General features: G+C 44.2%; 1 long non-coding RNA gene across 1 annotated transcript; it reads right to left on the bottom strand.

Annotated features, from left to right (window-relative positions):
* Nucleotides 1–5: 5 nt before the first annotated feature.
* LOC127930717 (uncharacterized) lies at nt 6–17,967 on the bottom strand. Its single transcript, XR_008139036.1, has 16 exons — nt 16,949–17,967; nt 16,703–16,743; nt 15,314–16,010; nt 14,834–15,038; nt 14,299–14,708; nt 13,686–13,931; nt 13,399–13,480; nt 12,053–12,134; nt 9,849–10,995; nt 9,114–9,400; nt 8,458–8,703; nt 8,007–8,252; nt 5,969–6,173; nt 4,088–4,292; nt 3,637–3,882; nt 6–1,803 (listed from the first exon to the last, which is right to left on the bottom strand). It is a non-coding gene; the product is annotated as an uncharacterized LOC127930717 (long non-coding RNA).
* Between the last annotated feature and the right edge of the window lie 8,319 nt (nt 17,968–26,286).

Below are 26,286 nucleotides of genomic sequence, written 5' to 3'. Positions count from 1 at the left end.
GGGGGAGACAGGGGGAGACAGACAGACAGGCGGGGAGACAGGGGGGAGACAGAGAGGGAAAGAGAAAAACAGAAAAAGAGAGAGAAACAGATGAACGGTTAGAGGTGTCTTGCATCAACTAATAGAGCTGAAGCGGACTATGGCTACTACGTCTTTGTGTGTTGGTTACTACGTCTTGGTGTGTTGGTTACTACGTCTTGGTGTGTTGGTTACTACGTCTTGGTGTGTTGGTTACTACTTCTTGGTGTGTTGGTTACTACTTCTTGGTGTGTTTGTTACTACATTTTGGGGTGTTGGTTACTACATCTTGGTGTGTAGGTTACTACGTCTTGGTGTGTTGGTTACTATGTCTTGGTTTAATATGTATTGGTGTGTTGGTTACTATATCTTGGTGTGTTGGTTACTACGTCTTGGTGTGTTGGTTACTACATCTTGGTGTGTTAGTTACTATGTCTTGGTGTGTTAGTTACTATGTCTTGGTGTGTTGTTTACTACGTCTTGGTGTGTTAGTTACTACGTCTTGGTGTGTTAGTTACTACGTTTTGGTGTGTTGGTTACTACGTCTTGGTGTGTTATTTACTATGTCTGGGTGTGTTAGTTACTATGTCTGGGTGTGTTAGTTACTATGTCTTGGTGTGTTAGTTACTACGTCTTGGTGTGTTGGTTACTACGTCTTGGTGTGTTATTTACTACGTCTTGGTGTGTTGGTTACTACGTCTTGGTGTGTTGGTTACTACGTCTTGGTGTGTTGGTTACTACGTCTTGGTGTGTTGGTTACTACGTCTTGGTGTGTTGGTTACTACGTCTTGGTGTGTTGGTTACTACGTCTTGGTGTGTTGGTTACTACGTCTTGGTGTGTTGGTTACTATGTCTTGGTGTGTTAGTTACTACGTCTTGGTGTGTTATTTACTATGTCTGGGTGTTTTAGTTACTATGTCTGGGTGTGTTAGTTACTATGTCTGGGTGTGTTAGTTACTATGTCTGGGTGTGTTACTACGTCTTGGTGTGTTATTTACTATGTCTGGGTGTGTTAGTTACTACGTCTTGGTGTGTTGGTTACTACGTCTTGGTGTGTTGGTTACTACGTCTTGGTGTGTTGGTTACTACGTCTTGGTGTGTTGGTTACTACATCTTGGTGTGTTGGTTACTACGTCTTGGTGTGTTGGTTACTACGTCTTGGTGTGTTGGTTACTACATCTTGGTGTGTTGGTTACTACGTCTTGGTGTGTTGGTTACTACGTCTTGGTGTGTTAGTTACTACGTCTTGGTGTGTTGGTTACTACGTCTTGGTGTGTTGGTTACTACGTCTTGGTGTGTTGGTTACTACGTCTTGGTGTGTTGGTTACTACATCTTGGTGTGTTGGTTACTACGTCTTGGTGTGTTGGTTACTACGTCTTGGTGTGTTGGTTACTACGTCTTGGTGTGTTGGTTACTGCGTCTTGGTGTGTTAGTTACTACGTCTTGGTGTGTTATTTACTATGTCTGGGTGTATTAGTTACTATATCTGGGTGTGTTAGTTACTATGTCTGGGTGTGTTAGTTACTATGTCTGGGTGTGTTAGTTACTATGTCTGGGTGTGTTACTACGTCTTGGTGTGTTATTTACTATGTCTGGGTGTGTTAGTTACTATGTCTTGGTTACTATGTCTTGGTGTGTTAGTTACTATGTCTTGGTCAGTTGCAAAGCCTCCCTGTAACTGGGAATGCTAATGATAGAAGTCTGATTATTCATGGAAAATTCTCCCTGATTCTCTCTCCTCACCTATTTTTCACAGAATATTCTCCCTGATTCCATCTCCTCACCTATTATTCACAGAACATTGTCCCTGATTCCATCTCCTCACCTATTTTTCACAGAATATTCTCCCTGATTCCATCTCCTCACCTATTTTTCACAGAACATTGTCCCTGATTCCATCTCCTCACCTATTATTCACAGAACATTGTCCCTGATTCCATCTCCTCACCTATTATTCACAGAACATTGTCCCTGATTCCATCTCCTCACCTATTATTCACAGAACATTGTCCCTGATTCCATCTCCTCACCTATTATTCACAGAACATTGTCCCTGATTCCATCTCCTCACCTATTATTCACAGAACATTGTCCCTGATTCCATCTCCTCACCTATTATTCACAGAACATTGTCCCTGATTCCATCTCCTCACCTATTATTCATGGGATTCCATTCTCCACCTATGATTCCATCTCCTCCCTATTATTCACAGAACATTGTCCCTGATTCCATCTCCTCACCTATTTTTCACAGAATATTGTCCCTGATTCCATCTCCTCACCTATTATTCACCCCTGATTCCATCTCCTCACCTATTATTCAGAATATTGTCCCTGATTCCATCTCCTCACCTATTATTCACAGAATATTGTCCCTGATTCCATCTCCTCACCTATTATTCATCACCTATTTTTCACAGAACATTGATTCCATTCTCACCTATTCCATCTCCTGATTCCATCTATTCACCTATTATTCACAGAACATTGTCCCTGATTCCATCTCCTCACCTATTATTCATGGGATATTCTCCCTGATTCCATCTCACTCACCTCCCTGATTCCATTCACCTATTATTCACAGGGATATTCTCCCTGATTCCATCTCCTCACCTATTATTCATGGGATATTCTCCCTGATTCCATCTCCTCACCTATTATTCATGGGATATTCTCCCTGATTCCATCTCCTCACCTATTATTCACAGAACATTCCATCTCCTCACCTATTATTCACAGAACATTGTCCCTGATTCCATCTCCTCACCTATTATTCATGGAATATTCTCCCTGATTCCATCTCCTCACCTATTATTCACCCTGAATCTCCTCACCTATTATTCATGTCCCTGATTCCATCTCCTCACCTATTATTCACAGAACATTGTCCCTGATTCCATCTCCTCACCTATTATTCACAGAACATTGTCCCTGATTCCATCTCCTCACCTATTATTCATGGGATATTCTCCCTGATTCCATCTCCTCAGATTCATCTCCCTGATTCCATCTCCTCACCTATTATTCATGGGATATTCTCCCTGATTCCATCTCCTCACCTATTATTCATGGGATATTCTCCCTGATTCCATCTCCTCACCTATTATTCACAGAACATTGTCCCTGATTCCATCTCCTCACCTATTATTCATGGGATATTCTCCCTGATTCCATCTCCTCACCTATTATTCATGGGATATTCCATCCCTGATTCCATCTCCTCACCTATTATTCACAGAATATTCCCCTGATTCTCTCCTCACCTATTATCCCTGATTCCATCTCCTCACCTATTATTCATGGGATATTCTCCCTGATTCCATCTCCTCACCTATTATTCACAGAACATTGTCCCTGATTCCATCTCCTCACCTATTATTCACAGAACATTGTCCCTGATTCCATCTCCTCACCTATTATTCACAGAACATTGTCCCTGATTCCATCTCCTCACCTATTATTCACAGAACATTGTCCCTGATTCCATCTCCTCACCTATTATTCACAGAACATTGTCCCTGATTCCATCTCCTCACCTATTATTCATGGGATATTCTCCTGATTCCATCTCCTCACCTATTATTCACAGAACATTGTCCCTGATTCCATCTCCTCACCTATTATTCATGGGATATTCTCCCTGATTCCATCTCCTCACCTATTATTCACAGAACATTGTCCCTGATTCCATCTCCTCACCTATTATTCACAGAACATTGTCCCTGATTCCATCTCCTCACCTATTATTCATGGGATATTCTCCCTGATTCCATCTCCTCACCTATTATTCACAGAACATTGTCCCTGATTCCATCTCCTCACCTATTATTCACAGAATATTCTCCCTGATTCCATCTCCTCACCTATTATTCACAGAATATTCCATCCCCTGATTCCATCTCTCTCACCTATTATTCACAGAATATTGTCCCTGATTCCATCTCCTCACCTATTATTCATGAATATTGTCCCTGATTCCATCTCCTCACCTATTATTCATGATATCTCCCTGATTCCATCTCCTCACCTATTATTCACAGAATATTCTCCCTGATTCCATCTCCTCACCTATTATTCACAGAACATTCTCCCTGATTCCATCTCCTCACCTATTATTCATGGGATATTCTCCCTGATTCCATCTCCTCACCTATTATTCATGGGATATTCTCCCTGATTCCATCTCCTCACCTATTATTCACAGAACATTGTCCCTGATTCCATCTCCTCACCTATTATTCATGGGATATTCTCCCTGATTCCATCTCCTCACCTATTATTCACAGAATATTGTCCCTGATTCCATCTCCTCACCTATTATTCATGGGATATTCTCCCTGATTCCATCTCCTCACCTATTATTCACAGAACATTGTCCCTGATTCCATCTCCTCACCTATTATTCATGGGATATTCTCCCTGATTCCATCTCCTCACCTATTATTCATGGGATATTCTCCCTGATTCCATCTCCTCACCTATTATTCATGGGATATTCTCCCTGATTCCATCTCCTCACCTATTATTCATGGGATATTCTCCTGATTCCATCTCCTCACCTATTATTCACAGAACATTGTCCCTGATTCCATCTCCTCACCTATTATTCATGGGATATTCTCCCTGATTCCATCTCCTCACCTATTATTCATGGGATATTCTCCTGATTCCATCTCCTCACCTATTATTCATGAATATTCTCCCTGATTCCATCTCCTCACCTATTATTCATGGGATATTCTCCCTGATTCCATCTCCTCACCTATTATTCATGGGATATTCTCCCTGATTCCATCTCCTCACCTATTATTCACAGAACATTGTCCCTGATTCCATCTCCTCACCTATTATTCATGGGATATTCTCCCTGATTCCATCTCCTCACCTATTATTCACAGAACATTGTCCCTGATTCCATCTCCTCACCTATTATTCACAGAACATTGTCCCTGATTCCATCTCCTCACCTATTATTCACAGAACATTGTCCCTGATTCCATCTCCTCACCTATTATTCACAGAATATTGTCCCTGATTCCATCTCCTCACCTATTATTCACAGAACATTGTCCCTGATTCCATCTCCTCACCTATTATTCACAGAACATTGTCCCTGATTCCATCTCTCACCTATTATTCACAGAACATTGTCCCTGATTCCATCTCCTCACCTATTATTCATGGGATATTCTCCCTGATTCCATCTCCTCACCTATTATTCACAGAATATTCTCCTGATTCCATCTCCTCACCTATTATTCACAGAACATTGTCCCTGATTCCATCTCCTCACCTATTATTCACAGAACATTGTCCCTGATTCCATCTCCTCACCTATTATTCATGGGATATTCTCCCTGATTCCATCTCCTCACCTATTATTCACAGAATATTGTCCCTGATTCCATCTCCTCACCTATTATTCATGGGATATTCTCCCTGATTCCATCTCCTCACCTATTATTCACAGAATATTGTCCCTGATTCCATCTCCTCACCTATTATTCATGGGATATTCTCCCTGATTCCATCTCCTCACCTATTATTCACAGAACATTGTCCCTGATTCCATCTCCTCACCTATTATTCATGGGATATTCTCCCTGATTCCATCTCCTCACCTATTATTCACAGAATATTGTCCCTGATTCCATCTCCTCACCTATTATTCACAGAATATTGTCCCTGATTCCATCTCCTCACCTATTATTCATGGGATATTCTCCCTGATTCCATCTCCTCACCTATTATTCACAGAACATTGTCCCTGATTCCATCTCCTCACCTATTATTCACAGAACATTGTCCCTGATTCCATCTCCTCACCTATTATTCACAGAACATTGTCCCTGATTCCATCTCCTCACCTATTATTCACAGAACATTGTCCCTGATTCCATCTCCTCACCTATTATTCATGGGATATTCTCCCTGATTCCATCTCCTCACCTATTATTCATGGGATATTCTCCCCGATTCCATCTCCTCACCTATTATTCACAGAACATTGTCCCTGATTCCATCTCCTCACCTATTATTCACAGAACATTGTCCCTGATTCCATCTCCTCACCTATTATTCATGGGATATTCTCCCTGATTCCATCTCCTCACCTATTATTCACAGAATATTCTCCCTGATTCCATCTCCTCACCTATTATTCACAGAACATTGTCCCTGATTCCATCTCCTCACCTATTATTCATGGGATATTCTCCCTGATTCCATCTCCTCACCTATTTTTCACAGAATATTCTCCCTGATTCCATCTCCTCACCTATTATTCACAGAACATTGTCCCTGATTCCATCTCCTCACCTATTATTCATGGGATATTCTCCCTGATTCCATCTCCTCACCTATTTTTCACAGAATATTCTCCCTGATTCCATCTCCTCACCTATTATTCACAGAACATTGTCCCTGATTCCATCTCCTCACCTATTATTCATGGGATATTCTCCCTGATTCCATCTCCTCACCTATTATTCACAGAATATTGTCCCTGATTCCATCTCCTCACCTATTATTCACAGAATATTGTCCCTGATTCCATCTCCTCACCTATTATTCATGGGATATTCTCCCTGATTCCATCTCCTCACCTATTATTCACAGAATATTGTCCCTGATTCCATCTCCTCACCTATTATTCACAGAACATTGTCCCTGATTCCATCTCTCACCTATTATTCACTCTGATTCCATCTCCTCACCTATTATTCACAGAACATTGTCCCTGATTCCATCTCCTCACCTATTATTCATGGGATATTCTCCCTGATTCCATCTCCTCACCTATTATTCACAGAATATTGTCCCTGATTCCATCTCCTCACCTATTATTCACAGAATATTGTCCCTGATTCCATCTCCTCACCTATTATTCATGGGATATTCTCCCCGATTCCATCTCCTCACCTATTATTCACAGAACATTGTCCCTGATTCCATCTCCTCACCTATTATTCACAGAACATTCTCCCTGATTCCATCTCCTCACCTATTATTCACAGAACATTGTCCCTGATTCCATCTCCTCACCTATTATTCACAGAACATTGTCCCTGATTCCATCTCCTCACCTATTATTCACAGAACATTGTCCCTGATTCCATCTCCTCACCTATTATTCACAGAACATTGTCCCTGATTCCATCTCCTCACCTATTATTCATGGGATATTGTCCCTGATTCCATCTCCTCACCTATTATTCACAGAACATTGTCCCTGATTCCATCTCCTCACCTATTATTCACAGAACATTGTCCCTGATTCCATCTCCTCACCTATTATTCACAGAATATTCTCCCTGATTCCATCTCCTCACCTATTATTCACAGAACATTCTCCCTGATTCCATCTCCTCACCTATTATTCACAGAATATTCTCCCTGATTCCATCTCCTCACCTATTATTCACAGAACATTCTCCCTGATTCCATCTCCTCACCTATTATTCACAGAATATTCTCCCTGATTCCATCTCCTCACCTATTATTCACAGAATATTCTCCCTGATTCCATCTCCTCACCTATTATTCATGGGATATTGTCCCTGATTCCATCTCCTCACCTATTATTCACAGAATATTCTCCCTGATTCCATCTCCTCACCTATTATTCACAGAATATTCTCCCTGATTCCATCTCCTCACCTATTATTCATGGAATATTCTCCCTGATTCCATCTCCTCACCTATTATTCACAGAACATTGTCCCTGATTCCATCTCCTCACCTATTATTCATGGGATATTCTCCCTGATTCCATCTCCTCACCTATTATTCATGGGATATTCTCCCTGATTCCATCTCCTCACCTATTATTCACAGAATATTCTCCCTGATTCCATCTCCTCACCTATTATTCACAGAATATTCTCCCTGATTCCATCTCCTCACCTATTATTCACAGAATATTCTCCCTGATTCCATCTCCTCACCTATTATTCACAGAATATTCTCCCTGATTCCATCTCCTCACCTATTATTCATGGGATATTCTCCCTGATTCCATCTCCTCACCTATTATTCATGGGATATTCTCCCTGATTCCATCTCCTCACCTATTATTCACAGAACATTGTCCCTGATTCCATCTCCTCACCTATTATTCATGGGATATTCTCCCTGATTCCATCTCCTCACCTATTATTCATGGGATATTCTCCCTGATTCCATCTCCTCACCTATTATTCACAGAATATTCTCCCTGATTCCATCTCCTCACCTATTATTCACAGAACATTGTCCCTGATTCCATCTCCTCACCTATTATTCATGGGATATTCTCCCTGATTCCATCTCCTCACCTATTATTCACAGAATATTCTCCCTGATTCCATCTCCTCACCTATTATTCACAGAACATTGTCCCTGATTCCATCTCCTCACCTATTATTCATGGGATATTCTCCCTGATTCCATCTCCTCACCTATTATTCATGGGATATTCTCCCTGATTCCATCTCCTCACCTATTATTCACAGAATATTCTCCCTGATTCCATCTCCTCACCTATTATTCATGGGATATTCTCCCTGATTCCATCTCCTCACCTATTATTCACAGAATATTCTCCCTGATTCCATCTCCTCACCTATTATTCACAGAACATTGTCCCTGATTCCATCTCCTCACCTATTATTCATGGGATATTCTCCCTGATTCCATCTCCTCACCTATTATTCACAGAATATTGTCCCTGATTCCATCTCCTCACCTATTATTCACAGAACATTGTCCCTGATTCCATCTCCTCACCTATTATTCATGGGATATTGTCCCTGATTCCATCTCCTCACCTATTATTCATGGGATATTCTCCCTGATTCCATCTCCTCACCTATTATTCACAGAACATTGTCCCTGATTCCATCTCCTCACCTATTATTCACAGAACATTGTCCCTGATTCCATCTCCTCACCTATTATTCATGGGATATTCTCCCTGATTCCATCTCCTCACCTATTATTCACAGAATATTCTCCCTGATTCCATCTCCTCACCTATTATTCACAGAACATTGTCCCTGATTCCATCTCCTCACCTATTTTTCACAGAATATTCTCCCTGATTCCATCTCCTCACCTATTTTTCACAGAACATTGTCCCTGATTCCATCTCCTCACCTATTATTCACAGAACATTGTCCCTGATTCCATCTCCTCACCTATTTTTCACAGAATATTCTCCCTGATTCCATCTCCTCACCTATTATTCACAGAACATTGTCCCTGATTCCATCTCCTCACCTATTATTCACAGAACATTGTCCCTGATTCCATCTCCTCACCTATTATTCACAGAACATTGTCCCTGATTCCATCTCCTCACCTATTATTCATGGGATATTCTCCCTGATTCCATCTCCTCACCTATTATTCACAGAATATTCTCCCTGATTCCATCTCCTCACCTATTATTCACAGAACATTGTCCCTGATTCCATCTCCTCACCTATTATTCACAGAACATTGTCCCTGATTCCATCTCCTCACCTATTATTCACAGAATATTCTCCCTGATTCCATCTCCTCACCTATTATTCACAGAATATTCTCCCTGATTCCATCTCCTCACCTATTATTCACAGAATATTGTCCCTGATTCCATCTCCTCACCTATTATTCACAGAATATTCTCCCTGATTCCATCTCCTCACCTATTTTCACAGAATATTGTCCCTGATTCCATCTCCTCACCTATTTTCACAGAATATTCTCCCTGATTCCATCTCCTCACCTATTATTCACAGAATATTCTCCTGATTCCATCTCCTCACCTATTATTCATGGGATATTCTCTCTGATTCCATCTCCTCACCTATTTTTCACAGAATATTCTCCCTGATTCCATCTCCTCACCTATTATTCATGGGATATTCTCCCTGATTCCATCTCCTCACCTATTATTCATGGGATATTCTACCTGATTCCATCTCCTCACCTATTATTCATGGGATATTCTCCCTGATTCCATCTCCTCACCTATTATTCATGGGATATTCTCCCTGATTCCATCTCCTCACCTATTATTCATGGGATATTCTCCCTGATTCCATCTCCTCACCTATTATTCATGGGATATTCTCCCTGATTCCATCTCCTCACCTATTATTCATGGGATATTCTCCCTGATTCCATCTCCTCACCTATTATTCATGGGATATTGTCCCTGATTCCATCTCCTCACCTATTATTCATGGGATATTCTCCCTGATTCCATCTCCTCACCTATTATTCATGGGATATTCTCCCTGATTCCATCTCCTCACCTATTATTCATGGGATATTCTCCCTGATTCCATCTCCTCACCTATTATTCATGGGATATTCTCCCTGATTCCATCTCCTCACCTATTATTCATGGGATATTCTCCCTGATTCCATCTCCTCACCTATTATTCATGGGATATTCTCCTGATTCCATCTCCTCACCTATTATTCATGGGATATTCTCCCTGATTCCATCTCCTCACCTATTATTCATGGGATATTCTCCCTGATTCCATCTCCTCACCTATTATTCATGGGATATTCTCCCTGATTCCATCTCCTCACCTATTATTCATGGGATATTCTCCCTGATTCCATCTCCTCACCTATTATTCATGGGATATTCTCCCTGATTCCATCTCCTCACCTATTATTCATGGGATATTCTCCCTGATTCCATCTCCTCACCTATTATTCATGGGATATTCTACCTGATTCCATCTCCTCACCTATTATTCATGGGATATTCTCCCTGATTCCATCTCCTCACCTATTATTCATGGGATATTCTCCCTGATTCCATCTCCTCACCTATTATTCATGGGATATTCTCCCTGATTCCATCTCCTCACCTATTATTCATGGGATATTCTCCCTGATTCCATCTCCTCACCTATTATTCATGGGATATTCTCCCTGATTCCATCTCCTCACCTATTATTCACAGAACATTGTCCCTGATTCCATCTCCTCACCTATTATTCATGGGATATTCTCCCTGATTCCATCTCCTCACCTATTATTCACCTTGTCCCTGATTCCATCTCCTCACCTATTATTCATGGGATATTCTCCCTGATTCCATCTCCTCACCTATTATTCATGGGATATTGTCCCTGATTCCATCTCCTCACCTATTATTCATGGGATATTCTCCTGATTCCATCTCCTCACCTATTATTCACAGAACATTGTCCCTGATTCCATCTCCTCACCTATTATTCACAGAACATTGTCCCTGATTCCATCTCCTCACCTATTATTCATGGGATATTCTCCCTGATTCCATCTCCTCACCTATTATTCACAGAATATTCTCCCTGATTCCATCTCCTCACCTATTATTCACAGAACATTGTCCCTGATTCCATCTCCTCACCTATTTTCACAGAATATTCTCCCTGATTCCATCTCCTCACCTATTTTCACAGAACATTGTCCCTGATTCCATCTCCTCACCTATTATTCACAGAACATTGTCCCTGATTCCATCTCCTCACCTATTTTCACAGAATATTCTCCCTGATTCCATCTCCTCACCTATTATTCACAGAACATTGTCCCTGATTCCATCTCCTCACCTATTATTCACAGAATATTGTCCCTGATTCCATCTCCTCACCTATTATTCACAGAACATTGTCCCTGATTCCATCTCCTCACCTATTATTCATGGGATATTCTCCCTGATTCCATCTCCTCACCTATTATTCACAGAATATTCTCCCTGATTCCATCTCCTCACCTATTATTCACAGAACATTGTCCCTGATTCCATCTCCTCACCTATTATTCACAGAACATTGTCCCTGATTCCATCTCCTCACCTATTATTCACAGAATATTCTCCCTGATTCCATCTCCTCACCTATTATTCACAGAATATTCTCCCTGATTCCATCTCCTCACCTATTCTTCACAGAATATTGTCCCTGATTCCATCTCCTCACCTATTATTCACAGAATATTCTCCCTGATTCCATCTCCTCACCTATTTTTCACAGAATATTGTCCCTGATTCCATCTCCTCACCTATTTTTCACAGAATATTCTCCCTGATTCCATCTCCTCACCTATTATTCACAGAATATTCTCCCTGATTCCATCTCCTCACCTATTATTCATGGGATATTCTCTCTGATTCCATCTCCTCACCTATTTTTCACAGAATATTCTCCCTGATTCCATCTCCTCACCTATTATTCATGGGATATTCTCCCTGATTCCATCTCCTCACCTATTATTCATGGGATATTCTACCTGATTCCATCTCCTCACCTATTATTCATGGGATATTCTACCTGATTCCATCTCCTCACCTATTATTCATGGGATATTCTCCCTGATTCCATCTCCTCACCTATTATTCATGGGATATTCTCCTGATTCCATCTCCTCACCTATTATTCATGGGATATTCTCCTGATTCCATCTCCTCACCTATTATTCATGGGATATTCTCCCTGATTCCATCTCCTCACCTATTATTCATGGGATATTCTCCCTGATTCCATCTCCTCACCTATTATTCATGGGATATTGTCCCTGATTCCATCTCCTCACCTATTATTCATGGGATATTCTCCCTGATTCCATCTCCTCACCTATTATTCATGGGATATTCTCCCTGATTCCATCTCCTCACCTATTATTCATGGGATATTCTCCCTGATTCCATCTCCTCACCTATTATTCATGGGATATTCTCCCTGATTCCATCTCCTCACCTATTATTCATGGGATATTCTCCCTGATTCCATCTCCTCACCTATTATTCATGGGATATTCTCCCTGATTCCATCTCCTCACCTATTATTCATGGGATATTCTCCCTGATTCCATCTCCTCACCTATTATTCATGGGATATTCTCCCTGATTCCATCTCCTCACCTATTATTCATGGGATATTCTCCTGATTCCATCTCCTCACCTATTATTCATGGGATATTCTCCTGATTCCATCTCCTCACCTATTATTCATGGGATATTCTCCCTGATTCCATCTCCTCACCTATTATTCATGGGATATTCTCCCTGATTCCATCTCCTCACCTATTATTCATGGGATATTCTCCTGATTCCATCTCCTCACCTATTATTCATGGAATATTCTCCCTGATTCCATCTCCTCACCTATTATTCATGGGATATTCTCCTGATTCCATCTCCTCACCTATTATTCATGGGATATTCTCCTGATTCCATCTCCTCACCTATTATTCATGGGATATTGTCCCTGATTCCATCTCCTCACCTATTATTCATGGGATATTCTCCCTGATTCCATCTCCTCACCTATTATTCATGGGATATTGTCCCTGATTCCATCTCCTCACCTATTATTCATGGGATATTCTCCCTGATTCCATCTCCTCACCTATTATTCATGGGATATTGTCCCTGATTCCATCTCCTCACCTATTATTCATGGGATATTCTCCCTGATTCCATCTCCTCACCTATTATTCACAGAACATTGTCCCTGATTCCATCTCCTCACCTATTATTCATGGGATATTCTCCCTGATTCCATCTCCTCACCTATTATTCACAGAACATTGTCCCTGATTCCATCTCCTCACCTATTATTCATGGGATATTCTCCCTGATTCCATCTCCTCACCTATTATTCATGGGATATTGTCCCTGATTCCATCTCCTCACCTATTATTCATGGGATATTGTCCCTGATTCCATCTCCTCACCTATTATTCATGGGATATTCTCCCTGATTCCATCTCCTCACCTATTATTCATGGGATATTCTCCCTGATTCCATCTCCTCACCTATTATTCATGGGATATTCTCCCTGATTCCATCTCCTCACCTATTATTCACAGAACATTGTCCCTGATTCCATCTCCTCACCTATTATTCATGGGATATTCTCCCTGATTCCATCTCCTCACCTATTATTCATGGGATATTGTCCCTGATTCCATCTCCTCACCTATTATTCATGGGATATTCTCCTGATTCCATCTCTCACCTATTATTCATGGGATATTCTCCCTGATTCCATCTCCTCACCTATTATTCATGGGATATTCTCCCTGATTCCATCTCCTCACCTATTATTCATGGGATATTCTCCCTGATTCCATCTCCTCACCTATTATTCATGGGATATTCTCCCTGATTCCATCTCCTCACCTATTATTCATGGGATATTCTCCCTGATTCCATCTCCTCTCCTATTATTCACAGAACATTGTCCCTGATTCCATCTCCTCACCTATTATTCATGGGATATTCTCCCTGATTCCATCTCCTCACCTATTATTCATGGGATATTCTCCCTGATTCCATCTCCTCACCTATTATTCACAGAATATTGTCCCTGATTCCATCTCCTCACCTATTATTCACAGAATATTGTCCCTGATTCCATCTCCTCACCTATTATTCATGGGATATTCTCCCTGATTCCATCTCCTCACCTATTATTCATGGGATATTCTCCCTGATTCCATCTCCTCACCTATTATTCACAGAATATTCTCCCTGATTCCATCTCCTCACCTATTATTCACAGAATATTCTCCCTGATTCCATCTCCTCACCTATTATTCATGGGATATTCTCCCTGATTCCATCTCCTCACCTATTATTCATGGGATATTCTCCCTGATTCCATCTCCTCACCTATTATTCACAGAACATTGTCCCTGATTCCATCTCCTCACCTATTATTCATGGGATATTGTCCCTGATTCCATCTCCTCACCTATTATTCATGGGATATTCTCCCCATGATTCCATCTCCTCACCTATTATTCACAGAACATTGTCCCTGATTCCATCTCCTCACCTATTATTCACAGAACATTGTCCCTGATTCCATCTCCTCACCTATTATTCATGGGATATTCTCCCTGATTCCATCTCCTCACCTATTTTTCACAGAATATTCTCCCTGATTCCATCTCCTCACCTATTATTCACAGAATATTCTCCCTGATTCCATCTCCTCACCTATTATTCACAGAACATTGTCCCTGATTCCATCTCCTCACCTATTATTCACAGAACATTGTCCCTGATTCCATCTCCTCGCCTATTATTCACAGAATATTCTCCCTGATTCCATCTCCTCACCTATTATTCATGGGATATTCTCCCTGATTCCATCTCCTCACCTATTATTCACAGAACATTGTCCCTGATTCCATTCCTCCTTTTTCACAGAATATTCCATTCCATCTCTCACCTATTATTCACAGAACATTGTCCCTGATTCCATCTCCTCACCTATTATTCATGGGATATTCTCCTGATTCCATCTCCTCACCTATTATTCATGGGATATTCTCCCTGATTCCATCTCCTCACCTATTTTTCACAGAATATTCTCCCTGATTCCATCTCCTCACCTATTATTCACAGAATATTCTCCCTGATTCCATCTCCTCACCTATTATTCATGGGATATTCTCCCTGATTCCATCTCCTCACCTATTATTCACAGAATATTCTCCCTGATTCCATCTCCTCACCTATTATTCATGGGATATTCTCCCTGATTCCATCTCCTCACCTATTATTCATGGGATATTCTCCCTGATTCCATCTCCTCACCTATTATTCATGGGATATTCTCCCTGATTCCATCTCCTCACCTATTATTCACAGAATATTCTCCCTGATTCCATCTCCTCACCTATTATTCATGGGATATTCTCCCTGATTCCATCTCCTCACCTATTATTCATGGGATATTCTCCCTGATTCCATCTCCTCACCTATTATTCATGGGATATTCTCCCTGATTCCATCTCCTCACCTATTATTCATGGGATATTCTCCCTGATTCCATCTCCTCACCTATTATTCATGGGATATTCTCCCTGATTCCATCTCCTCACCTATTATTCATGGGATATTCTCCCTGATTCCATCTCCTCACCTATTATTCACAGAACATTGTCCCTGATTCCATCTCCTCACCTATTATTCACAGAATATTCTCCCTGATTCCATCTCCTCACCTATTATTCATGGGATATTCTCCTGATTCCATCTCCTCACCTATTATTCATGGAACATTGTCCCTGATTCCATCTCCTCACCTATTATTCATGGGATATTCTCCCTGATTCCATCTCCTCACCTATTATTCACAGAATATTGTCCCTGATTCCATCTCCTCACCTATTATTCATGGGATATTCTCCTGATTCCATCTCCTCACCTATTATTCATGGGATATTCTCCTGATTCCATCTCCTCACCTATTATTCATGGGATATTCTCCCTGATTCCATCTCCTCACCTATTATTCATGGGATATTCTCCCTGATTCCATCTCCTCACCTATTATTCATGGGATATTCTCCTGATTCCATCTCCTCACCTATTATTCATGGGATATTCTCCCTGATTCCATCTCCTCACCTATTATTCATGGGATATTGTCCCTGATTCCATCTCCTCACCTATTATTCACAGAACATTGTCCCTGATTCCATCTCCTCACCTATTATTCATGGGATATTCTCCTGATTCCATCTCCTCACCTATTATTCACAGAACATTGTCCCTGATTCCATCTCCTCACCTATTATTCACAGAACATTGTCCCTGATTCCATCTCCTCACCTATTATTCACAGAACATTCTCCCTGATTCCATCTCCTCACCTATTATTCACAGAATATTCTCCCTGATTCCATCTCCTCACCTATTATTCACAGAACATTCTCCCTGATTCCATCTCCTCACCTATTATTCACAGAATATTCTCCCTGATTCCATCTCCTCACCTATTATTCACAGAATATTCTCCCTGATTCCATCTCCTCACCTATTATTCACAGAATATTCTCCCTGATTCCATCTCCTCACCTATTATTCACAGAACATTGTCCCTGATTCCATCTCCTCACCTATTATTCACAGAATATTCTCCCTGATTCCATCTCCTCACCTATTATTCATGGGATATTCTCCCTGATTCCATCTCCTCACCTATTATTCACAGAACATTGTCCCTGATTCCATCTCCTCACCTATTTTTCACAGAATATTCTCCCTGATTCCATCTCCTCACCTATTATTCACAGAACATTGTCCCTGATTCCATCTCCTCACCTATTATTCATGGGATATTCTCCCTGATTCCATCTCCTCACCTATTATTCATGGGATATTCTCCCTGATTCCATCTCCTCACCTATTTTTCACAGAATATTCTCCCTGATTCCATCTCCTCACCTATTATTCACAGAATATTCTCCCTGATTCCATCTCCTCACCTATTATTCATGGGATATTCTCCCTGATTCCATCTCCTCACCTATTATTCACAGAATATTCTCCCTGATTCCATCTCCTCACCTATTATTCATGGGATATTCTCCCTGATTCCATCTCCTCACCTATTATTCACAGAATATTGTCCCTGATTCCATCTCCTCACCTATTATTCATGGGATATTCTCCCTGATTCCATCTCCTCACCTATTATTCATGGGATATTCTCCCTGATTCCATCTCCTCACCTATTATTCATGGGATATTCTCCCTGATTCCATCTCCTCACCTATTATTCACAGAATATTCTCCCTGATTCCATCTCCTCACCTATTATTCATGGGATATTCTCCCTGATTCCATCTCCTCACCTATTATTCATGGGATATTCTCCCTGATTCCATCTCCTCACCTATTATTCATGGGATATTCTCCCTGATTCCATCTCCTCACCTATTATTCATGGGATATTCTCCCTGATTCCATCTCCTCACCTATTATTCACAGAACATTGTCCCTGATTCCATCTCCTCACCTATTATTCACAGAACATTGTCCCTGATTCCATCTCCTCACCTATTATTCACAGAACATTGTCCCTGATTCCATCTCCTCACCTATTATTCACAGAACATTGTCCCTGATTCCATCTCCTCACCTATTATTCACAGAACATTGTCCCTGATTCCATCTCCTCACCTATTATTCACAGAATATTGTCCCTGATTCCATCTCCTCACCTATTATTCATGGGATATTCTCCCTGATTCCATCTCCTCACCTATTATTCACAGAATATTGTCCCTGATTCCATCTCCTCACCTATTATTCATGGGATATTGTCCCTGATTCCATCTCCTCACCTATTATTCACAGAACATTGTCCCTGATTCCATCTCCTCACCTATTATTCACAGAACATTGTCCCTGATTCCATCTCCTCACCTATTATTCACAGAACATTGTCCCTGATTCCATCTCCTCACCTATTATTCATGGGATATTCTCCCTGATTCCATCTCCACCTATTTCTGTGCTTTCCCTTTCTCCCGTTCTCTCTACCCCTCTTCCTCCCTCTTTTCCTACTCTCCCTTTCTCTCCAACTCGTTCTTTCTGGGCTGTGGTCTGCCAGACTGGAGGCCATCCTCAGAGGAAGTGGAGCAGGGACGCAGCTGGGTGTAGTGTGTGCGTTTGTGAGAGAGAGGCCACAGTGTTTGTGAGGGGGTGTAATTGAGGGATGGCGGGATGGGAGCTGAGGAGCAGAGGAGAGGAGGAGGGCTGCAGGGCCAACGATGGAGAGCAGACAGACACCACAAGGCTTGAGGAGCAGAGGAGAGGAGGAGGGCTGCAGGGCCAACGATGGAGAGCAGACAGACACCACAAGGCTTGAGGAGCAGAGGAGAGGAGGAGGGCTGCAGGGACAACGATGGAGAGCAGACAGACACCACAAGGCTTGAGGAGCAGAGGAGGGCTGCAGGGACAACGATGGAGAGCAGACAGACACCACAAGGCTTGAGGAGCAGAGTATTTTTAGAGCCGTCCCCGGGGAACACAGATGTGTACACACATACACACTCACACATACACACTCACACATATACACACACACATATACACACACACATACACACTCACACATACACACTCACACATACACACTCACACATACACACTCACACATACACACTCACACATACACACTCACACATACACACTCACGCATATACACTCACGCATATACACTCACGCATATACACTCACGCATATACACTCACGCATATACACTCACGCATATACACTCACGCATATACACTCACGCATACACACTCACGCATACACACTCACGCATACACACTCACGCATACACACTCACGCATACACACACACGTTCATTTTACAACACATATAGATTGGTCAGACACATGGTCGCCCACACCACATTCTCTCCAACACACACATAACCACACACACACACAGACTCAGTCACGCATGCGCCCATCTCTGACTAACCCCACCTCATAAAAGTCAGACACACGTGTAGAAGTTCTGTATGCAGCCCAGCCATTCAGTTCTATGGCCAAAGAAGATTTGAAGTGAACACTTGATAGCGGTGTGGCATGAAAGAGAGAGGCCTAAACGAGCTTTAAAGGATTTCCTTTTCATTTGTTGTTTTTCATTTCCTTCGTTGTTTCACTCCCCCGCCACCTCAGCCTTTCCTCTGCTGCCCTCCATTCTCTCCGCTCCCCCCCTCCCTCAGCCTTCCTCTGCTGCCCTCCCTTCCTCTCTCTCGCTCCCCCTCCCTCAGCCTTCCTCTGCTGCCCTCCCTTCCTCTCCTCGCTCCCCCTCCCTCAGCCTTCCTCTGCTGCCCTCCCTTCCTCTCCGTCGCTCCCCCCCTCCCTCAGCCTTCCTCTGCTGCCCTCCCTTCCTCTCCGTCGCTCCCCCTCCCTCAGCCTTCCTCTGCTGCCCTCCCTTCCTCTCCGTCGCTCCCCCCCTCCCTCAGCCTTCCTCTGCCGCCCTCCCTTCCTCTCCGTTGCCCCCCCTCAGCCTTCCTCTGCCGCCCTCCGTTCCTCTCCGTCGCTCCCCCTCCCTCAGCCTTCCTCTGCTGCCCTCCCTTCCTCTCCGTCGCTCCCCCCCTCCCTCAGCCTTCCTCTGCCGCCCTCCCTTCCTCTCCGTCGCTCCCCCCCTCCCTCAGCCTTCCTCTGCTGCCCTCCCTTCCTCTCCGTCGCTCCCCCCCTCCCTCAGCCTTCCTCTGCTGCCCTCCCTTCCTCTCCGTCGCTCCCTCCCTCCCTCAGCCTTCCTCTGCCGCCCTCCCTTCCTCTCCGTTGCCCCCCTCAGCCTTCCTCTGCCGCCCTCCCTTCCTCTCCGTCGCTCCCCCCCTCCCTCAGCCTTCCTCTGCTGCCCTCCCTTCCTCTTCGTCGCTCCCCCTCCCTCAGCCTTCCTCTGCTGCCCTCCCTTCCTCTCCGTCGCTCCCCCCCCCTCAGCCTTCCTCTGCCGCCCCTCCCTTCCTCTCCGTCGCTCCCCCTCCCTCAGCCTTCCTCTGCTGCCCTCCCTTCCTCTCCGTCGCTCCCCCTCCCTCAGCCTTCCTCTGCTGCCTCCCTTCCTCTCCGTCGCTCCCCCCTCCCTCAGCCTTCCTCTCCGCCCTCCCTTCCTCTCCCCTCCCCCTCCCTCAGCTACCCTCCCTTCCTCTCCGCTCTCCCCCTCCCTGTCTCTCCCCCTCCCTCAGCCTTCCCTGCCGCCCTCCTTCCTCTCCTCTCCCCCTTCCCCCTCCCTCAGCCGCCCTCCTTTCCGTCTCCCCCCCTGTTTCTCCCCCCCTCCCTCAGCCTTCCTCTGCCGCCTTCCCTTCCTCTCCGTCTCCCCCCCCCCGTTTCTCCCCCTCCCTCAGCCTTCCTCTGCCACCCTCCTTCCTCTCCATCTCTCCCCCCCTCAGCCTTCCTCTGCCCCTTCCCTCCCCCTCCCCCGTTTCTCCCCCTCCCTCAGCCTTCCTCTGCCGCCCTCCCTTCCTCTCCATCTCTCCCCCTCTCCTCTGCTCCCTCCCTTCCTCTTCGTCCTCCCCCCTCCCTCAGCCTTCCTCTGCTGCCCTCCCTTCCTCTCCGTCCTCCCCCTCCCTCAGCCTTCCTCTGCCGCCCTCCCTTCCTCTCCGTCATCCCCCTCCCTCAGCCTTCCTGCTGCCCTCCTTCCTCCCCCTCTGCTGCCCTCCCTCAGCCTTCCTCTGCCCCTCCCTTCCCTCCCTCCCCCCCTTCCTTCCTCTGCCGCCCCCTTCCTCTCCCTCCCCCTCCCTCTCCCTCCCTTCCTCTCCGTCTCTCCCCCCTCCCTTCCTCTCCCGTCTCCCCCCTCCCTCCTCCCCCTCCCTCAGCCTTCCTCTGCCCCCTTCCTCTCCATCTCTCCCCCCTCCCTCAGCCGCCCTCCTCCTCCCGTTTCTCCCCCCTCCCTCAGCCTTCCTCTCCCTTCCCTTCCTCTCCGTCTCTCCCCCTCCCCTTTCTCCCCCTCCCTCAGCCTTCCTCTGCCACCCTCCCTTCCTCTCCATCTCCCCCTCCCTCAGCCTTCCTCTCCCCTTCCTCTCCGTCTCCCCCCTCCCCCGTTTCTCCCCCTCCCTCAGCCTTCCTCTGCCGCCTTCCCTTCCTCTCCGTCTCTCCCCCCCCCCCCGTTTCTCCCCCTCCCCAGCCTTCCTCTGCCACCCTCCCTTCTCCCCTCTCCCCCTCCCTCAGCCTTCCTCTGCCGCCTTCCCTTCCTCTCCGTCTCCCCCCCCCCCGTTTCTCCCCCCCTCCCTCAGCCTTCCTCTGCCGCCCTCCCTTCCTCTCCATCTCTCCCCCTCTCCCTCAGCCCCCTGACCCGCGGTTCCTGTGTTAATGTCCTCTCGCCGCGCTGCGTGGGCCTGCTTCTGATTGTCTCGCTGTGTTGTGTGGTCGCCACGGAAACCCTGGATAGGCTCCAGCAATTGAGGCGGACACACATACACGCACGCACACACAAACACGCTCGCATACACACACAGGCACAGGGTAACACACACATTCATGGTCAGAGGCTTTTTTGCGCTTGGGGTTTTGGTACTGGTTCTGAGTGGAAAGCTTAATGCAAGGAGTACATGTACAGTATATGTGTGTGTGTGTGTGTGTGTGTGTGTGTGTGTGTGTGTGTGTGTGTGTGTGTGTGTGTGCGCGCGCTTTCACGTGTTTGAGAGTGCCAGTGTTCAATGTGTTGAAATGTTTTATTTTTTCATTTATATTTTCATCCCTCTGTGTATATATCCATGTGAGGAAGGTTAACCTGATACCTCTCTGGAGGTAGAAATTACACACCAGACTAACCTGTCTTAACAAACCAAAAACTGCCCCAACCCAGGCCGAATATTCTGCCTGAAACCCAAAGCCAAACATCAAACCGATGAACTCTCAGCTCTGTCAATGCAAACGGAGTAGAAGAAAGCAGTCCTCTCCGCGGGTTAACTAACTGTGCAGCCATTTGTAGAAAACCTTGGCAACACCTGATCACAGTTGCATGACTTTACTTCTGCTCTCAAGTCACTGGTCAATACAACGGTGACTGTGTCACTGAGACCACTGAGACAGGTCGCTGCCACTCTTCACACCCCAGCCCACCCCAACCAATACAAAGAGTAGGAGGAGAAGGGGGGCTGCGTTGTCACCCATCAGCACCAAAATATAAGCAGGCCTATCTCTTTAAATACCTCCTCCTTTCTGGCAGGGAGGGACGGGGCAGAAGTGGGGCACAGGGTAGAATTCCGGAGTGGCTCGTCTGTGCAATGAGCCAGGCCGCGGGGGGGGGCAGGAGGAGGAGGGGGATGGTGGGGGAAGGATGGCGCTGGCGCTGTGGAGGCTGGGGGCCCCATAACTTATCAGCTCCGGCCGAACGTCACCCAGGCCCAGTCGCCCAGGGCCAGAATTGGGAAGTAGCACTGGAATGTGTGTCCTTCCCTCTGAAGGTGAAGAGAGGAGAGGAAAGCCGAGGGAGAAGAGCACAAAAAGCCACACTCCACGAGCCAGCAGCTGCAGGAGACTGATACACTAGCATGCACACGTATAAACAATACTCACTACCCCAACCCCCCACCATTGACGGGCATGACTCTAGGTCAATATACTCATTACCACACTCATATCTTATACATCAACACATATTAAACCCACAAATAAAACCTGTGGAAACACATATAGTAAAATCCCATACATAAAATATGGGCACCTACATGTACAGCATTTTACATTTTAGTAATTTAGCAGTCGCTCTTATCAAGACTGACTTACAATTAGTGCATTCATCTGAAGATAGCTAGGTGGGACAACCACGTATCACAGTCATAGTAAGTACAACCCCAAATAAACACAGCATGTACACAGAGACTAAACCATAGCTGTCTCTCTCTGTTTGCCCAGCTCTCATTGGAGAACAGTTGAATATATACTTTTTTGGTTACTACATGATTCCATATGTGTTATTTCATAGTTTTGACATTGTCACTATTATTCTACAATGTAGTGAAGACATCATAACTATTCCAGTCACCTGGAATGCATTTCAATTAACAGGTGTGCCTTGTTAAAGTTAATTTGTGGAATTTCTTTCCTTCTAAATGTGTTTGAGCTAATCAGTTGTGTTGTGCCAAGGTAGGGATGGTATACAGAAGATGGTCTTTTACAAAATAGGGCTAAGTCCATACTATGGACAGAACAGCTCAAATAAGCAAAGAGAAAGGACAGTCCATCATTACTTTAAGACATGAAGGTCAGTCAATCTGGACAATTTCAAGAACTTGAACGTTTCTTCAAGTGCAGTCTCAAAGACCATCAAGCACTATGATGAAACTGGCTCTCATGAGGACCGCCACAGGAAAGGAAGACCCAGAGTTACCTCTGCTGCAGAGGATAAATGAATAAATGCTTCACAGAGTTCAAGTAACAGACACATCTCAACATCAACTGTTCAGAAGAGACTGCGTGAATCAGGCCTTCATGATCGAATTGCTGCAAAGAAACCACTGCTAAAGGACACCAATAAGAAGAAGAGACTTGCTTGGGCCAAAAAACACGAGAAATGGACATTAGACCAGTGGAAATCTGTCCTTTGGTCTGATGAGTCCAAATTTGAGATTTTTGGTTCCAACCGCCGTGTCTTTGTGAGATGCAGAGTAGGTGAACGGATGATCTCCGCATGTCTGGTTCCCACCGTGAAGCATGGAGGAGGAGGTGTGATGGTGCTTTGCTGGTGACACCATCAGTGATTTATTTAGAATTCAAGGCACAATTAACCAGCATGGCTACCACAGCATTCTGCAGTAATACGCCATTACATCTGGTCTGCTCTTAGTGGGACTATCATTTGTTTTTCAGCGGGACAATGACCCAACACACCTCCAGGCTGTGTAAGGACTATTTTACCAAGACGGAGAGTGATGGATTGCTGCATCAGATGACCTGGCCTCCACAATCACTTGACTTCAAGCCAATTGAGATGGTTTGGGATGAGTCAGACCGCAGAGTGAAGGAAAAGCAGCCAACAAGTGCTCAGCATATGTGGGAACTCTGTGGAAGACTGTGACTATCTCATGAAGCTGGTTTGAGAGAATGCGCAAAGCTGTCATCAAGGCAAATGGTGGCTACTTTGAAGAATCTCAAATATATTTTTATTTTTTTTAACACTTTTGTGGTTGCTATTTGATTCCATGCGTGTTATTTCATAGGTTATGTCTTCACTATTAATCTACAATATAGAAAATTGTAAAAATTAAGAAAAGTGAAAACAGGATTAGACATTTTTGCAAATATATTGAAAATAATTAACAAGTATGTAAAAGTATTCATAAGTATTTAAAAGTAATAACTACTTAAAAGTATTCAGACCCTTTGCTATGAGACTCGAAATTGAGCTCTGGTGCATCTTGTTTCCATTGATCATTGAGTTGTTTCTACAACTTGATTGGAGTCCACCTGTGGTAAATTCAAATGATTGGACATGACTTGGTAAGGCACACCTGTCTATATAAGGTCCCACAGTTGACAGTAAATGTCAGAGCAAAAACCAAGCCCTGAGGTCGAAGGAATTGTCCGTAGCGCTCCGAAGACATGATTGTGTCGAGTCACAGATCTGGGGAAGGGTACACTGAAGGGAAGCATTGAAGGTCCCCAAGAACACAGTGGCCTCCATCATTCTTAAATGTAAGAAGTGTAGAACCACCAAGACTCTTCCTAGAGCTGGCCACCTGACCAAACTGAGCATTCAGGGGAGAAGGGCCTTGGTCAGGGAGGTGACAAAGAACCCAATGATCACTCTGTTAGAGCTCTAGAGTTCTTCTGTGGCGATGGGAGAACCTTCCAGAAGGACAACCATGTCTGCAGCACTCCACCAATGGCCAGACGAAAGCCACTCCTCAGTAAAGGCACATGACAGCCCGCTTGGAGTTTGCCGAAAGGCACCTAAAGGACTCTCAGACCTTGAGAAACAAGATTCTCTGGTCTGATGAAACCAAGATTGAACTCTTTGGCCTGAATGCCAAGCGTCATGTCTGGAGGAATCCTGGCACCATCACTACGGTGAAGCATGGTGGTGGCAGCATCATGCTGTGGGGATGATTCTCAGGGGCAGGGACTGTGAGACTAGTCAGAATCGATAGAAAGATGATTGGAGCAAAGTACAGAGAGATCCTTGATGAAAACCTGCTCCAGAGCACTCAGGACCTCAGACTGGGGTGAAGGTTCACCTTCGAACAGGACAATGAACCTAAGCACACAGCCAACACAATGCAGGAGTGGCATCTGGACAAGTCTCTGAATTTCCTTGAGTGGCCCAGCCACTCTAAAATGACATACCCAAATTGAAATGCCTGTAGCTCAGGCCCTGAAGCAAGGATATGCATATTCTTGGTACCATTTGACAGGAAACACTTTGACGTTTGTGGAAATGTGAAAGGAATGTAGGAGAATATAACACAATAGATCTGGTAAAATATAATACAAAAGAAGAAAAAATAACAACGTTCTTTTGTATATTTTTTTGTACCATCATCTTTGAAATGCAAGAGAAATGCCATATTGTATTATTCCAGCCCAGGTGCAATTTAGATGTACAAAGTAGTGTATGTGCAAAGTTTTAGACTGTTCCAATTAACCATTGCATTTCTGTTCAAAATGTTGTATCAAGACTGCCCAAATGTGCCTATTTTGTTAATTAATAACTCATGTTTAAAATTGTGCACTCTCCTCAACCAATAGCATGGTATTATTTCACAGAAATAGCTACTGTAAATTGTACAGTGCAGGGAGATTAACAAGAATTTAAGCTTTCTGCCCATATCAGATATGTCTATGTCCTGGGAAATGTTCTTGTTACTTACAACCGCATGCTAATCGCATTGGTCTTCGTTAGCTCAACAGTCCCGTGGAAGGGATAACGATCCCGAAGATGTTTTAACCAGATCCAACATCTCTGGAGAGACCTGAAAATAGCTGTGCAGCGACGCTCCCCATCCAACCTGACAGAGCTTGAGAGGATCTGCAC

This window comes from Oncorhynchus keta, chromosome 6 (genome assembly GCF_023373465.1).
Source record: "Oncorhynchus keta strain PuntledgeMale-10-30-2019 chromosome 6, Oket_V2, whole genome shotgun sequence".
In the NCBI taxonomy this organism is placed as follows: domain Eukaryota; kingdom Metazoa; phylum Chordata; class Actinopteri; order Salmoniformes; family Salmonidae; genus Oncorhynchus; species Oncorhynchus keta.
This window is presented reverse-complemented; position numbering and strand designations above follow the sequence as displayed.